The sequence below is a fragment of the Sorex fumeus genome, unplaced genomic scaffold, assembly GCF_029834395.1.
Source record: "Sorex fumeus unplaced genomic scaffold, SorFum_2.1 ptg000098l, whole genome shotgun sequence".
Taxonomy (NCBI): domain Eukaryota; kingdom Metazoa; phylum Chordata; class Mammalia; order Eulipotyphla; family Soricidae; genus Sorex; species Sorex fumeus.
Window position 1 is genome coordinate 76006520 of NW_026606155.1, and position 18340 is coordinate 76024859.

Genomic DNA, 18340 nt, shown 5'->3' on the forward strand with positions numbered 1-18340 from the left:
CACCGTTTTTATCAGACCCGTGCATGACTGAACAGACTGGGGTAAATCAGAGGGGGATGGGTTGGGCTGGTGGCTTGCCCAAGCAGAGCCCCAGCAGCCACTTGCTTCCACAAAACAAAATCACCACATATCCCTGGCCTGACTCCACCATCTCAGGATGAACCTCACCAAGATATAATCTGCTGAAAATTCTGGTATGCAGGTTTTGCCCTGGAAATCTCCAGGCTTTCTCATAGTTGGCATGATCTACCTCCTCCACTTCCCAATACACATGGAAGCACTGACATTAATGAACCAACTCCAGCACCACCCAGTAAACTCTACTACCAGCCTCGCTTCAGAGACCCCTAAATAAATCTCAAGAGAGATCAAAAGCCACAATTAAACTCAGACCCATACATGGATGAGCAGACTGGAGAGAATTGGAGGGGGCAGGTGGGCCTATGCATGCCCCACTGAGCAGAATCCCTGGCAGCCACTTGCTTCCACAATCCAAAATTGCTGCCATACCCCAAGGCTGACTCCACCGTCTCAGGATGGAACTCACTAAGATATAATCTGCTGAAAATTTTGTAATGTGGATCTTAGCGCACCAACAACCCTGAGCCAGAGACACAGAGGCAAGTCCTGGATGACACCACAATGCCGGAGATCTCTCTGGGCCCCATACCAAGCCATCAGGGCACCCCAGATGGAGCAGGTGCAGTCTCCCCGCCTATTTCAGATGGAATCCCAGTGACCAAGAGCTTCCACAAGCAAGATCCTTGGTTTGTGAGCTCTAGGACTAAATCTCCAGTTCACATGGCAGCAGAGGATCTGGGATGTCCCTCCCCGAGTCCCTGCCTGCCCAGAAAACGGGCTGTCATGCCCACAATTTGCCTCTGGGCACCATCTTGGCACGCTAACAGGCCTGGTTCAGAGACATAGCAGCAGCAACGAGTCCCAGAAGACACTACACCACCAGAGATCTCTTGAGACCCCATACCGAGTCAATATCACAGGGGCACCCCAGATGGAGCAGGTGAAGTCTCCCCACCTACCCCAGATGGAATCCCTGTGACCAAGAGCTTCCACAAGCAAGGCCAAGGTATGTGGGTTCAGGACTAAATCTCCAGGCTGCATGGAGGCAGAGGACGTGGACTGTCTCTTCCCAGGTCCCCACTCACCCAGAAGACTGGCTGTCATGCCCACAGTTTGCCTGCAGACGCCACTTTACAGCACCAACTGTCCTGACCCAGAGACTTCTAATTGAAACCCAAAATGAATTAGTGCCATACAGAGATGTCTCTGGAACCCAATAATTTACAATCTAGAAATTTACATTTATATTCGTGGTTGCATGAGCTCTCATGATATTCAAAATGAGCTATGGAAAATATATTATCTAGTGTTTGTCCCTGGCAGGTAGGCTTGAATGGTGGTATGAAAATTCGAGCAAAACATAATGCCCCAAATTAGAAAGTATTGGGGAAATTGTCTGCCATAGAGTCAGGGTGAAGACTGCGATGTGTGGTAGGGGGAATACTTGGGACATTGGTGGTGAAAAATGTGCACTGGTGGAGGGATGGTGTTCCATCATTGTATGACTGAATCTCAAACATAAAAACGTTGTAACTCTATCTCACCGTTATACAATTAAATAAAAAAGTAACGTGGAGTCCATGCCAATTCAATAGCTTAATCAATGGCTGAACAAATAGCAGTACTCTTACAATATTTAAAAAATAAATAAAAATAAAACAACTGCGGAACATTTTGTCTTCTTAACAATTACTTGCCTTTTTCATCTTAGAATGAGTATAGTGATGCTGAGATTTTTGTGCACATAGTTGGATTAAAGATAATAATGAATTTTTTAATTTTATAATTTACAACAGTTTCTTCATTATTGTTTCAAGCTTGCAATGCTAGTTTTTCACACAACCACCAGAGTCATCAGGAACCCCTCCACACTGTCCAAGATAAGGACCCTTACACTCCTTTAGCCTCTAGGGTACTCACTATTGGCAAGATCTCAGGATTTATTTCTAGTGAGAACTGCCTAATCTCATTGTTTTCTTATACTCCACATATAAGGAAGATTATATAGTAATTGTCTTATCCCTTCAGATTCACTTCACTTAAGCTTAATGTAGAGATAGCCCGGATCATCTGCCTCCATACAGCCTGGAGATTTAGTCCTGAACCCGCATACCTTGGCCTTGCTTGTGGAAGCTCTTGTTCACAGGGATTCCATCTGGAGTAGGTGGGGAGACTGCACCTGCTCCATTTGGGGTGCCCCTGTGATATTGGCTCAGTATGGGGCCTCAAGAGATCTCTGGTGCTGTAGTGTCTTCTGGGACTCACTGCTGCTTTTGTGTCTCTGAACCAGGCCTATTAGCATGCCAAGATGGTGCCCAGAGGCAAATTGTGGGCATGACAGCCAGTCTTCTGGGCAGGCAGAGACTCACAGGGAGGGACATTCCAGGTCCTCTGCTGCCATGTGATCTGGAAATTTAGTCCTAGAGCTCACAAACCAAGGACCTTGCTTGTGGAAACTCTTGGTCACTGGGATTCCATCTACTTAATGCCCTTCAATTCCTTTCAGGTTGCAGCAAACAACATGATTTCATCTTTTCTCATAGCAGAGTAGTATCTCATTGAGACTATGTGCCAGAATTTTATTATCTATTTATCTATTTGGGGGCAAATAGGTTGTTTTTAGACCTTGACTATTGTAAATAATGCTCCTGTAAACATAGGTATATGTATATCCTTGTTTGTTAATATTTTAGAGTTTTAGGGGCATTTGTCCAGGAGCAGACTCTCTGGGTCTTATGGAAGATCTAATCTGACTGGATATTGTGACTATTGTACATTTCCTTCTTTCCTTGAATGGGTTCCATAGAGAGATCTGCTCTGATTTTTATGTGCCCTCCTTTATAAGAAAAACAAACCCTAAAAAAAGAAAGAAAAACAGACCCCTTTTTGCTTTCTGCTTTCTGCTACTAGAAATACATTACAGTGCTCGCTTTGACAGCACATATACTAAAATTGAATTGATACAGAGAAGATTAGCATGACCCCTGCACAAGGATGACACGCAAATTTGTGAAGTGTTTCATATTTTTCTGGAGGTCTTCGGCTGCTGGGGCTCTGCTCGGGGTGGGGAGGGAAACTCAACCAGCTCTCCTCCAAGGGGCCGCAGTGAGGACAGCCAGGCACGGGGACAGGACACTCAGCCAAAGATCTCCAGAACCAGCCACAACCATGCTGAGACCACTCTCCACATGCATGAAGATACCGGCAGAGGAACAAAGGCATGTAGGTCCTGGGGCTGAGATCTCCAAGCCTGCTCAGATCGGGGCTGAGCATCCTCCACCCAGATCCTCCATCTTCCAGTAGGCAGGGGTCACACTCATCAACTGGCCCCCTGGCGCCATGTAATCCCATCAGTGGCCAAGACCCAGAGACAATAAAACCCAGCTCCCGGAAGCACGCAGCCACATTCGCCGTGCGACATCTTAATATCTCATTCTTACTTTGGACAACCTGGCAGGCTACCAAATGTAACCTACCCACACAGCAGAGTCTGGCAAACTCACTGTGGCGTACCCAATATGCCAAATACAATGATGGGTCTCATTCTCCTAACCCTGAAAGGGAATATGACACTTTTTAAAATCTCAGGGCTAGGAAGGAGAAGTTACTGGTGCCTGCTCGAGGCAATCCACGAACAACAGGATGATCATGATCGTGATCATATTTTTCAGAAATGACAGAGGGAACAACAAACAATGGGGAAAGACCTCAAAATAGCTCTAAGGAGAACCAGAGACCTAGGGAATGACACCAAGAGGAACAACATTAGAATCATCGGAATTGCAGAAGGACAGGGAGGCAATCCCAATGAAAAAGACACCGTCAAAAAATCATTGTTGAAAAGTTTCCAGAGTTAAAGAATGCAGACAACCAAACTCCTGGAAAGTAAACAACTCAATGTTGAACAATGAGTGGGTCAGGAAGGAAGTCAAAGATGAAATCAAAAGATACCTGGAAACAAATGAGAATGAAGCCACGAACTATCAGAACCTATGGGATGCAGCGAAAACTGTGCTAAGAGGAAAATTTATAGCATTGCAAGCATTCCCAAGGAAAGAAGAAAGGGCCTACATAGATAACCTAACCACACAGCTAAAGATCAAAGAAAAAGGAACCCAAAATTGGCCAAAGGAAAGACATAACAAAACATAGAGCAGAAATTAACGACATGGAAACCCAAAAAACAATCTGAAAGGTCAATGAAATCAAGAGCTGATTCTTTGAGAAAATAAATAAAATAGATAAACCACTAGCAAGACTCACAAATAAAGAGACAGAGAACCCTAATAAACTGAATCAGAAATGAAAAAGGGGACATCACAACAGAAACCAGTCAAATTCAAAAGATCATCAGAGACTACTTTGGGAGTCTGAATGCCACGAAACAAGAGAACCTAGAAGAAATGGATAAATTTCTGGATTCCTATAATCTCCCAAGATTGAATCAGAAAGACTTGGGATACCTGAATAGACCCATTCATATCGAGGAAATTAAAGCGGTCATCAAAAGTCTTCTGAAAAACAAAAGCCCAGGCCCAGATGGATTCACTAGTGAATTCTTCCAAACATTTAAAAAGACATATTGCCAGTTCTCCTCAAGCTTTTCCAGAAAATTGAAAAAAACAGGAACTCTCCCAAACAGCTTCTATAAGACAAATATCTCCTAATACCAAAAGAAAACAAAGACACCAGCAACAAAAAAAAGCTATAGGCCAATATCCCTGATGAACACAGATGCGAAGATTCTTAACAAAATATTAGCAAATAGAATCCAATCGCGGCCACACGACATCTTATTATCTCATTCCTACTTTGGACAAACTGGCAGGCTACTGAATGTAACCTGCCCACACGGCAGAGTCTGGCAAACTCCCCGTGGCCCAATATGCCAAGTACCAGTAACAATGATGGGTCTCATTCTCCTAACTCTGAAAGAGCCTTGAATATGGCACTTTTTAAAAAAAAATCTCAGGGCTAGGACGAAGGAGACGTTACTGGGGCCTGCTCAAGGCAATCGACGATTAACAGGATGGTCGTGATCGTGATACAAAGATGATGAAGAATCCAACAACTTATCAAAAAGATCATACACCACGACCAAGTGGATTGATTCGGAAATCAATCAACATAATCCATCATATCAACAAAAGTAAAAATAAAAACCACATGATAATATCAATAGACACAGAGAAAGCTTTTGGCAAGATCCAGCACCCATTTATGATAAAAAAAAAAAACTCTCACCAAAATGGGTTTTGAAGGAACTTTCCTCAAGATCGTCAGAGCCATCTATGACAAACCCATGGCAAGCATTATCCTCAATGGGGACAAACTAAGGACCTCCCCTCTAAGATCAGGGAAAAGACAAGGGTGCACACTATCACCACTTCTTTTCAATATAGTACTAGAAGCACTTGCAATAGCGATTAGGCAAGAAAAAGACATTGAAGGCATCCAGATAGCAAAGGAAGAAATCAATCTCTCACTATTCGTAGATGATATATACTATATCTCGAGAACCCTAAATCTTCTTCCAGGAACTCCTAAAAACAATAGACTTATACAGTAAAGATGCAGGCTATAAAACTAATGACCAAAAATCCATGGCCTTCCAATATGCAAATAATGAGACAGAAGAGAGTCTGGAAAAAAACAATCCCATTCACAATCATGACAGAAAAAAACAAATACCCAGGAATCAGCCCAACTAAAGAGGTAAAGGACCTCTACAATAAAAACTAAAAAATGCTACTCCATGAAATAAAAGAGGACACGAGGAAATGGAAACATATCCCCTGCTCATGGATAGGAAGAATTAACATTGACAAAATGACAATACTCCCCAAAGCATTATACAGATTCAATGTGATCCCTTTAAGGATACCCATGAAATTCTTCAATAAAATAGATCCAGCACTCCTGAAATTCATATGGAAGAAACGCCCACAAATAGCTAAAGCAATTCTTGGGAAAAAGACTGGGGAGGCATTACCATCCCCAACCACAAATTCTACTACAAAGCCGTAATAATTAAAACAACATGGTACTGGAACAAAGACAGGTCTGCAGATCAATGGAACAGGGTGGAATATCCGTACACACAACCCCAAATGTATGAACATCTAATCTTTGATAAAGGAGCAAGTAATGTGAAGTAGAGCAAGGAAAGCCTCTTCAACAAATGGTGCTGGCATAACTGGACAACCACATGCAAAAAAAATGGGCTTACACCTTGGCCTAACACCATGCACAAAAGTCAGATCAAAAGGGATTAAAGATCTCAACATCAGGCAAAAATCCATAAGATACATCAAAAACAAGTCAGCAAAATCCTCCACGATATTGAGGCTAACGGTATCTTCAAAGATGACACGCCACTGGCCATCCAAGTGGAAAGAGAGATAAACAAATGGGACTATCTTAAATTAAGAAGCTTCTGCACCTCAAAAGTTATAACTACCAGCATACAAAGACAATCTACCGAATAGGAAAGGATAGTCACCCAATACCATCTGTTAAGGGGTTGATATCAAGGATATACAAAGTACTGGTGGAACTCCACAAGAAGAAAACACCCAACCCCATCAAAAAATGGGGCAATGAAATGAACAGAAACTTTCTCAAAGAAAAAATCCAAATGGCGAAAAGGCACATGAGAAAATGCTCTTCATCATTAATCATCTGGGAGATGCAGAAAAAACAACAATGAGATATCATCTCACATCACTGAGACTGTCCCACATCCAAAAGAACAGAGGCAACCAGTGTTGGCGCAGATGTGGCAAGAAAGGGACTCTCCTTCACTGCTGCTGGGAATTCCGACTGGTCCAGCCCTTTTGGAAAACAGTATGGAAGATTCTCAAAAATTAGAAATTGAGCTCCCATTTGATTCTGCAATACCACTCCTCCTGGGAATATATCCTGGAGAGGCAAAAAAAGTACAGCCGAAATGACATCTGCACATCTATATTCATTGCTGCACAGTTCACAATAGCCAAAATCTGGAAAAAACTTGAATGCCTGAGAATAGATGACTGGTTAAAGAAACTTGGTACAGCTATAAAATGGAGTACTATGCAGCTGTTAGAAAAGATGAAGCACGGTAGCACTGTCCTCCCATTGTTCATTGATTTGCTCAAGCGGGCCAGTAATGTCTCCATTGTGAGAATTGTTTTTACTGTGTTTGGAATATCGAATACGTCATGAGGAGCTTAACGGGCTTTGCCGTGTGGGCGAGATACTCTCAGTAGCTTGTTGGGCTCTCTGAGAGGGCCGGAGGAATTGAACCCAGTTCGGCCAGGCCAGCTGCACGCAAGCCAACTCCCTACTGCTGTGTTATCGCTCCAGCTCTAGTAAAGAGGAAGTCATGAGATTTACAGACAAGTGGTACTACATGGAAAGTATCATGCTAAGTGAAGAGTCAGAAAGAGAGGGACAGACATAGAAAGATTGCATTCATCTGGGGAATATAAAATAACAAAATAGGAGACTAACAACCAGAATAGTGGAGATAAGTACCAGGAATTTCACTCCATGGCTTGAAGGCCAGCTGCACATACTAGGAGAAAGGGCAGCTCAGACAGAGAAGGGAACACCAAGTAAAGGGTATTGTGAGGCTCCTCCCAGGATGGGAGATGAGTGCTGAAAGTATACTATAGACCCGAACATGATTGCCACTCAATGCCTCTTTTGCAAACCTGAACATCCAAAAGGAGAGCGAGAACAATAGGGAATTCCCTGCCACAGAGAAAAGGTGGGATAAAGGGGATGGGGGGGGAGGGATACTGGGAGCACTGGAGGTGGAGATTGGACACTGGTGGAGGGATAGGTACTTGATCATTGTATAACTGAAACTCAAGCACAGAAACTTGTAAGGTCAACAACTGTACCTCATGGTATTTCACTAATAAAAATTAATTAATTAATTAAAAAAGAAATACATTACATTGACAGAACAAGGGAATAGACAGTATCAAACAGTAACAAATCCTTGACCTTCATTATGAAACTCAGATTACTGAGAAGTGGGGGAAATAGTGAAAAAAAAATTAAGTGGGTTAGAGGTGAAACAAGGACAGCAATGGAGAGTCTTAGATACTTTGGTGGTAAAGACAGTAAAACTGTATATGAATACCACAAAAATTAACACAATTGAAACCTTATTACCTATATTATACTATTAAAGTTCTGATTTAAAAAAATTGAAAATACTATATGTCTATTGTTTGGCTAAAATTTCTTCCATTAAAACTTTACCATTATTTCTTCCATTCCACCAAGAACCCGATTTTTACACAAGATTTAATCCAAAAAGAATTATTATGGTGGATGTTATAAGCAAGTTTGCAATATTTGTTATTAGGGATATTTCCCATCCAAATGCCAGCAGGCTTAAAGTGACAGCTACCTTTCATAAATATTTTCAGGGTAAAAGGTTTTATCTTTAATGGCCCTGAGTCATCAAGGGCCTAATCCCCCATCACACAATGCACCGCCAGCAATCACTTGATCACTTAATCACTTAATCCCCCTTATTCATCGATTTACTCAAGCGGGTGCCAATAACGTCTCCATTCATCTCGGTTGCGTGCTAACGTAGCCCAATGGTATCTCTTCGTTCTAGGAACATGCAGAGCCTCAAACCGATCATTCAGGGTCTTGACGAAGAAGTCTGACCATCTTGTAGGTGGGCGTCCACGTGATCTTTTGATGTCCCGTGGAATCCAATCAGTAATGGCTCTAGTCCAGCGGTTGTCTGCAAACCTCATTACGTGTCCAGCCCATCTGATTTTTGATGTCTTGGCAAATGAGACAGCGTCCCTGATCCTTGAGCATTGAAGAAGAACAGAACTCCGGATTCTATCTCTCATTTGAGTGAATCGTGATATTCCAAGCATAGCTCTTTCGATTCCTCTTTGAGAGACCCGAATAGCGTTCTCATCCTGTTTTCATAGAGTCCAGGTCTCTGAGGCATATGTTAATGCAGGAAGAACAGTGGAATCAAAGAGATGTGCTCGTAGCTGGAGGTTCTTTGTCCTTTTAGTTATTTCTTCAACGTTCTTGAAGGCATTCCAAGCCTCTCTCTTCCTCCTGCACAACTCAGGTGCCAGGTCATTCATCATGTTGATTTCTCGACCTAGGTATATATAACTATTGCATTCGGAGATGGTGGTTCCGTTGAGAGCGAATGGAGCATCAGGAACAAGGCTGTTTCTCATAAACATTGTCTTCGTAAGATTCAGCTGTAGTCCGACCTTTCCACATTCACGGTTAAAGTCGTTCAGCATTTGTGCCGCTTGGCTGATGTTTGGTGTTATTAGAACAATGTCATCAGCAAAGCGGAGGTGGTGTAGTTGCCGACCACCATCTATCTTCACTCCCATATTTTCCCATTCCAGTCGTCGCATGATGTTCTCGAGGGTGGCACTGAAGAGTTTTGGTGAAATGGTATCACCCTGCCAAACCCCTCTCTTGATATGGATGATTACTTCTCTGTAGAATGGTGAGATCTTGGTAGTGAATCTGCAATAGAGCTCACGAAGGATCCTGATGTATTGAGTTTGTACGCCCTGATTGGCTAGGGCTTCCATGACCGCTTCCATCTCAACAGAATCAAAGGCCTTCTTTAAATCAATGAATGTTAGACAGAGCGGCATCTTGAACTCCTGAGAAACCTCAATGAGCTTAGTAATCGTGTGGATATGGTCGATGGTACTGAATCCTTTTCGGAATTCGGCTTGTTCACATGGTTGTCCTTCATCTAGTGTTCTGCTAATCCTATTCAGGATGACTCGAGTGAACAGTTTGTAGACGACAGACAATAGGCAGATTGGGCAATAGTTGCCAATGTTGTGGATGTCTCCCTTCTTGTATAGTAGTATAGTCCTGCTGGTTTTCCATTGGGATGGAACCTTGCATTCAGACAGGTAACGTGTGAAGAGACGAGCCAATGTATTGTTGAGTACTGATGGTAAGTTCTTCAGGTGTTCAGGTCTGATCTTGTCTGGGCCAGGTGCTCTTTGTTTCTTTACTGACGAGATGGCATGTTGGATTTCGGAAGGGAGAACATTGGGAACGACATATCCATCATGTGGTATGTGGTATGTGGGCAAGTGGACGTGGCTATTAAAGAGATCTGAGTAGAAGTCATGGATAATCTTCTCCACTGCCCTTCTGGAAGATGTGATAGATCCATCATGATGTCGGAGGGCAGTCATCTTGGTTTTGTAGTTGGTGAAGGTCAGGCGGGCTTTACGAATGCTTTTCCCAGCTTCTGCCGCATCTACCAGTACTGCTGCTCTCCTGTTTTTGAGGTCATCCTTGATGGCTTCTCTGCACTGTTTTGCCAGTTCGGATGTTCGCTTGTGGTTGCCTGAGGCATGTGCCAAGCCACGTTGGAGAATAAGTTCAAGAGTGTTCGAAGAAAGGCGGTTTTTTTGTGGTTATCTCTCTCTTGGCATTCCTCGCACAATCATGGAGGTGCTGAATCATTCGATCGTATTCCTCATCAATGTTGTCAATGACGGCATCTTCCCATGTTGCCGCAACAGAGCCAAAGAGCTCCAAGTTGGTGGTCGTTCTGGGAGTCCTCTTCTTAAACCTTGCATTCTTTCCTCCTCGTTCTGTGAGGTAGAATTTTGCACGAAGAAGACGGTGGTCTGATCCCGTTTGGAATTTTAGGACAACAGCAACATCGGTTAGGCAAAACCGCCAATTGAATATGATGTGGTCTATTTCATTGTGGAACCGTCCATAGGGAGACTCCCATGTCCAACGTTTAGATTCAGCCTTTTGGAACTGTAAGTTACCATGGAAGGTTGTGGTTGACATGATGAACTCAGACAGTCCGTCACCCTGATCGTTTCATTCTAGGCCATGGGTCCCGATGTGGAGTTCATCGACTGATCTTCTTGGTCCTATCTTGGCATTATAATCACCGACAATGATCTTGTAGAAGGTGTGATCTTCTTTATAGAACTTCTCCAGCTCCATGTAGAACTTCTCAGTTTCTCTTTCATCATAACTGGATGTTGGTGCATAGACAACAAAGATAGAAACTGCCGGTAGTGAGCCACATCTATTCAAGTGTAATCGTCCGATTCAGGTTGTTAGGCATTCAAATGAATCAATGCTCGTGGCTAAAGTTGTGTTGACAAGGATACCGACACCACCGACGCCTCTTTTATCACATGTTCCAAGGAACAGTTCTTCTCCAGTGTCAAAAACGGTATGATGTGATTGATGTCTTCTCGTTTCAGTCAGACCAATGATGTCGTACTTGATCTTTTGCGCTTGTACCATAAGGTCTTCAATGGATGCAGTAGATGCTAGTGTACGAGCATTAAAAGTACAGACAATCATTTTTGTTTTTCTTCGTTTTGGCAGCCTATTTCTGCCTTGGTATTTTATCAGCCTTTCCTTCCATATCCTTCTCGACTCTGCCATATTCAGGGTTAGGGGAATGAGATCCATTTAATACTGGATTTGGCATATCAATTTGGTCTATTTGGCATAGACCACGGATAGCTTGCCAGGCTCTGCCGTGCGGGTGGGATATTTAAAGGTACTCCGCCAGCAATGGAGGCCAAAAATTTATGTTATTCTTTGAAAATGTTTTGTTTCCTTGGCAACAACCCTGTCCCCAGAGAAATCAGGACCTGGGGCACTCCCTCCAGGCCCAGTGACCGATAGTGGTTAAAGGCCAGGGAGACCCTATCATTCTTATGTTGTTCAACATCGCCTTATCAACTCTGGATAGATCAAAAATAACAAAACTCAGCAAGGAAACACTGGCTTTGAAAGAAGAAATAGTGGAGAAAGGGCTTATAGACCTATACAGGGCTTTACACCCCAAAAAGAAAGAATACACATTCTTCTCCAGTGCACATGGAATGTTTTCCAAAATAGATAATGATCACAACAGAAAACAAAGAAATTCAAAAGATCATCAGAGATTACTTTGAAAGTCTGTATGCCACGGAACAAGAGAACCTAGAAGAAATGGATAAATTCCTGGATTCCTATAATCTCCCAAAGCTGAACCAAGAAGATCTAGAATACCTGAATAGACCTATTAACATCAAGGAAATTGAAACTGTAATCAAAAGTCTTCCCAAAAACAAAAGCCCAAGGCCAGATGGATTCACTAGCGAATTTTTCCAAGCATTTAAAGAGGACCTATTGCCAGTTCTTCTAAAGCTATTCCAGGAAATGGAAGAAACGTAAACTTTCTCAAACAGTTTCTATGAAGCCCATATCTCTCCAATACCAAAAGGAAACAAAGGCACCACAAGAAAAGAAAACTACATGGGATATCCCTGATAAACATGGATGTAAAGATTCTCAACAAAATTCTAGCAAATGTAATTCAACAACTCATAAAAAAAGATCATACAACATGACCATGTGGGATTCATCCCAGATATGCAAGGGTGGCTTAACATTCGGAAATCAATTAACATAATCCATCATATCAACAAAAGAAAAGATAAAAAGTACATGATCATATCAATAGATGCAGTGAAAGCATTTGACAAGATTCAGCACCCGTTTATGATAAAACCCTCGTCAAAATGGGAGGGGAATTTCCTCAATATAGTTAAAGCCATCTAACACAAGCCTACAGCAAGCATCATCTTCAATGGGGAAAAACTGAGAGCCTTCCCCCTAAGATCAGGAACGAGACAAGGATGCCCACTCTCTCCACTGCTGTTCAATATCGTACTGGAAGTACTTGCAATAGCGATTAGGCAAGAAAACGATATTAAGGGCATTCAGGTAGGAATGGAAGAAAATAAGCTCTCACTATTCGCAGATGATATGATACTATACTTAGAGAACCCTATAACCTCTACCAAGAAACTTCTAAAAACAATAGACTTGTATTGTAAAGTTTCAGATTATAAAATCAATACCCAAGTGTCTATGTCTTTCCTATCCGCAAATCGTGAGAGAGAAGAAAGTGACATGAAGAAAAAAATTCCATTACAATTGTGCCCCAGAAAATCAACTACTTACGAATAGCTTAACTAAGGAAGTAAAGCACTTGTACAAAGAAAACTACAAAATGCTATTTCAGGAAATAAAAGAGGTCATGAGGAAATGGAAAAATATACCCTGCTCATGGATTGGGAGAATTAACATTGTCAAAATGGCAAAACTTCCCAAAGTATGTACTAATTCAATGCAATCCCCATAACGATACCCATTACATTCTTCAAAGAAATGGAGCAAACAGTCCTGAAATTCCTATGTAACAAAAAGCTCCCACGAATAGCTAAAGCAATTCTTGGGGAAAAGAAAATGGGAGGAATCAAGCACCATAACTTCAAACTCTACTACAAGGCAGTCATAATTAAAACAGCACGGTACTGGGACAGACGCAGAGCTGCAGACAAATTGAACACGGTTGAATATACTGACATCTCTCCCCAAGCATTTGATCATCTAATCTTTAATAAGGGGGCTAGAAATATGAAGTGGAGTAAAGAAAGCCTCTTTAACAAAATGTGCTGGCAAAACTGGATGGCTACATGCAAAAAGCGGGCTCAGATCTATGCCTAACACCATGTACAAAAGTAAGATCAAAACGGATTAAAAACCCCAACATCAGTCTGTAATCCATAAGGTACATTGAAGACACAGTTAGCAAAATGCTCCATGAAATTGAAGCTAATAGTATATTTAAAGATGCCAAGCCACTGGCCAAGCAAGTGAAAACAGAGATAGACAAATGGGACTATCTTAAACTAAGAAGCTTTTGCACCTCCAAAGAAACAGTGACCAAAATACAGAGACAGTCTACAGAATGGGAAAGGATATTCGCCGAATACACATCCGACAAGGGATTGATATCAAGAATATACAAAGTACTGGTTGAACTCCACAAGAAGAAAACATACAACCCCACAAAAACTGGGGCGATGAATTGAACAGAAACTTTCTCAAAGAAGAAATCCAAATGGCAAAAAGACGCATGAGAAAATGCTCTATGTCATTAATCATTAGGGAGATGCTGACCAAAACAGCAATGTGATATCATCTCACACCACAGTGACTGGCCCACATCCAAAAGAACAAAAGCAACCGGTGTTGGTACGGATGTGGCGATAAAGGGACCCTCCTTCACTGTTGGTGGGAATGCCAACTGGTTCAGCCCTTTTGGAAAACAGTATGAATTATTCTCAAAAAATTAGAAATTGAGCTCCCATTTGACCCAGCAATACCACTCCTAGGAATATATCCCAGAGAGTCAAAAAAAAGTATTGTGGAAGCGACATCTGCACTTCTTTGTTCATTGCAGTACTGTTTACAATAGCTAGAATCTGGAAAACACCTGAGTGCCTGATTACAGAAGACTGGTTAAAGAAACTTTGGTAAATCTACACAATGGAGTACCACGTAGCTGTTAGAAAGGATGAAGTCATGAAATTTACGTTCAACTGGAACTACATGGAAAGTTTCTTGTTAAGCCAAATGAGTCAGAAAGAGAGGGGCTGACATAGAAAAATTGCTTTCATCTGGGGAACATAAAGTAACAAAATATGAGACTAATACTCAAGAACAGCCAAAATAAGTACCAGGAGATTTACTCCATGGCTTGGAGGCCAGCTGCACACTCTAGGGATAAAGGCAGCTCAGATAGAGAAGGGAGCACCAAATAAAGGATGCTGGGAAGATGCGCCCAGAATGGGAGATGCATGCTGAAAGTAGACTATAGACCGAACATGATTGCCACTCAATTCCTCTTTTGCAAACCACAGCACCCAAAAAGAGATAGAGAACAAAAGGAAATGCCCTGCCACAGAGGCAGGGTGGGATGGGGGATTAGGGGGTGGGAGGGATACTGGGATTAGTGGTGGTGGATAATGGGCACTGGTGGAGGGATGGGTGCTTGATCATTGTATAACTGAAACCCAAGCACACAAATTTGTAAGTCCACAACTGTTCCTCATGGTGTTTCACTAGTAAAAATTAAAAAAATAACAGTATGGTATTGAAATAAAGATAGATCCTTATGAAATGAAACAGACTTGAATATCCCAAGATAGTTTCTCAGGGATATGATCAGCTAATCTTTAGTAATGGAGCAAAACTTATGAAATGGAGCAAGGAAATTCTCTTCAACAAGTGGCGCTGGGAAAACTGATCAGTGTGTACCAAAAAATAATTTAGACCTCTTTCTAACACCATGCACAAAATCAAATTGAAATGGATTAAAGACCTCAATATCAGACCTGAATCCATAATGTGCATAGAGGAAAAGGTAGGCAGAATATTCCATTACGTTGATGCTAAAGGCATCTTTAAGGATGAAACACTGCTGACCAAGCAAGTGGAAGCAAAGATAAACAAATGGGACTACATTAAACCAAGACATTGGAAGCAAACAAATGGGACTACATTAAACTAAGAAACTTTTGCACATAAAAAAAAAACTATGACTAAGATACAGACAACCTCTAGAATGGGAAAAATTTTTTACCCAACAGTCATCTGGTATGGGACTAATATACAAAATATGTAAAGCACTGGTAAAATTTTTCAAGAAAAAAATTCCAACCCCATCAAATATACGTAGAAAAGATGAATAGAAATTTTCTCAAAGAAGAAATACAAATTGCCAAAAGGCACACAAAAAATGCTCTATACCCAAAAGGAGAGAGAACAAAAGAGAATGCCCTGCCACAGAGGCAGAGTGGGATGGGGGGATGGGGGTGGAGGTATACTGGCATTAGTGGTGGTGGAGAATGGGCACTGGTGGAGGGATAGGTACTCGTTCATTGTATAACTGAAACCCAAGCACAAAAATTTGTTAGTCTACAACTGTACCTCATGGTGTTTCTCTAATAAAAATTTTTAAAAATATATTATTTTCTGCCCCAAAAAAGTCCACTATATCACTAATCATCAGGGAGGTGCAAATCAAAACAACAACGCCACAGATAATAGCATACATCAGAAAGAGGAACAAACAGTGCTGGTGTGGATGCTGGGAGAAAGGAACTCTCATTTACTGCTGAAAGGAGTGTTGACTCATCCCAGCCTTTCTGAAAAGCAATTAGTATTCAAAAAGGTCTAGGAGTTGAGCTTTCATTTGAGCCAGCAACCCCACTTCTTGGAATATAACCCAGGGCCCCAAAACAAAATGGTTAAAAGACATTTGCACCTTCATGTTCCTTGCAGCACTATCTACAATACTCAAAATCCAGAAATATGCCCAGTGTCCAAAGAATAGATGACTGGATAAAGAATCTAAGGGATATAACAAGGAATATTACTCAGCCATAAGATAAAGTCATGAAATTTGCTGCCACAGGAAGGGACCTGGAGAGTACCATGCTGAGTGAAGTAACTCAGAGGTTGAGGGAATGACACAGAATGATTTCTCTCATATGTGGAGCACAAAGAAACATAATGGTGCAATATCAATACCCAAATAAATTAAAGCAAAGAACATGAGAACTAGTATTCAGTGGAAAATATGACATTTGAGGGGCCTGGAGCATAGAACAGGGAGGGGGCAATGGTGGAGAGATGGGAGAAGGAAGTGGTGCTGAAAGATGATGATGTGCTATGTATCAGCAACAGTACTATAAATCACAATGTAAAAATATATTTTTAAGAAGTGGCTCTCATAAAAAGAAGAAAAAGTTAAGGGGTGGGGCTAGTGAAGGGAAGTAGACACTGGTGAAGAGATTGGTGTTGAAACATTGTATGCCTGAAATCCAACGGTGAATAACTTTGTGATTTCACTGTGACTAAATACAAAATTTTTTAAATAAACAAAATAAAGCAGGTGAATTCCTGAACCTCTTCATTGTGTCTGCTACTGCACAGATAACAGTGGTGTTTTATGCTAACCTGACTAGTATGTGTGGTCTCATTTGCTCATTTATCCTAGGAAAATTGCTGGTGCTGAGGTTTTGCTGTCTCAAACTTACTGTCTCAGTCAGGATCCTCCTTTTGGCATTCAGAGTCACAGCCCTCTGTCTCCATACTGAGGTGAGATGGGGAGCAAATGCCACATAAGCATGTGTGGGGGCTTACTCGGCCAGATCCTGGCTTTGGGGCCTGGTGACAGTACTCCAGTAAAACATACTTCCTTCTTTTGTCCTGAAGCTGCTGTCTCTGGAGCTAGGGTAGTTCTGGCAGGCAGGAGGAGCTAGCAGTTCTGTATCAGTCTTGGTGGCAGTGCTCCAGCCTAACTAAATTTATTTATGTTGTTAAGACCCAGATTCTCACTCAGAAAATCCAAGGATAAAGATACATTTATGGACAGTACAGTAGTAAGACATGTCCCTAGACTCTGTTCAGTGACAGACATCGTGGATCAAGTAAAGTAGTTTGGTGAGCCAAGTCAGCAGTTCATGAAGGGCTCAGTTCACCTGGTTAAAAGATGCACCAAACCTAATAAAAAAGAATTTCAGAAGATTGCCATGGCAACACAATAAAATTTGCTATAATGGAATTTATTGGCTTTTTTTTTTTAGCTTTTTGGGTCACGCCCGGCAATGCTCAGGGATTACTCCTGGCTCTGCACTCAGGAATTCCTCCTGGCAGTGCTTGGGGGACCATATGGGATGCTGGGAATTGAACCCGGGTTGGCCGCATTCAAGGCAAATGCCCTACCCACTGTGCTAATCGCTCCAGTCCTTTATTGGCTATTTTTTTAAATTGATTCATATCCCCATTAATAACGTCATTGTATGTGACTGAATATATTTATAGAGGAATGTTTTTCATCAAGGGGATTGGTGAAGAAGTGATATTTGAGAAGTTCATGGTATAAAAATTTGTCCTATATATTTTGTGTTTTTTCTGTTTTTCTTCCAAGGTCTTTTCTATTTCTAAATTGAAATAATTTAAAAATAAGCTTCTTTTTCTGTTAAAAAATACATTTATGGAGTTGGAAAACAGAAGAAATCATGGAGTGGTATGGAATTGTTAGTAACAATACACAACTTGTGTTCCTCTCCATATGAACATATGCACAAATATGTATGTATACAAGTACATTATCAGCTGCAAATAATGAGGTGAAAGTCAAAAATATGATGTCTGATAAATAAACATAATATCACCTCAAATATTGCTGAAAAAAATATCAAACATGTTTGGTCAACCTTCTAGATCCATCTGCCATTGGATAAATTACATATATCAGAGGAAATATTAAAATACACTGAAAGTATGCAATCAGAAAAGTTATCAGTGCAGGAAATCAAGTATCAGAATGTCTGCTTTTTTCAACAAATGG

At 41.4% G+C, this 18340-nt stretch overlaps 1 non-coding gene and 1 pseudogene across 1 annotated transcript; both read left to right on the forward strand.

Annotated features, from left to right (window-relative positions):
* The first annotated feature begins 3003 nt into the window (after positions 1-3003).
* LOC130042141 (U6 spliceosomal RNA) lies at positions 3004-3110 on the forward strand. The gene has a single exon (XR_008795116.1). It is a non-coding gene; the product is annotated as a U6 spliceosomal RNA (small nuclear RNA).
* Positions 3111-17354: 14244 nt separating this feature from the next.
* LOC130041709 (protein transport protein Sec61 subunit gamma-like) lies at positions 17355-17799 on the forward strand (annotated as a pseudogene).
* Positions 17800-18340: the final 541 nt, after the last annotated feature.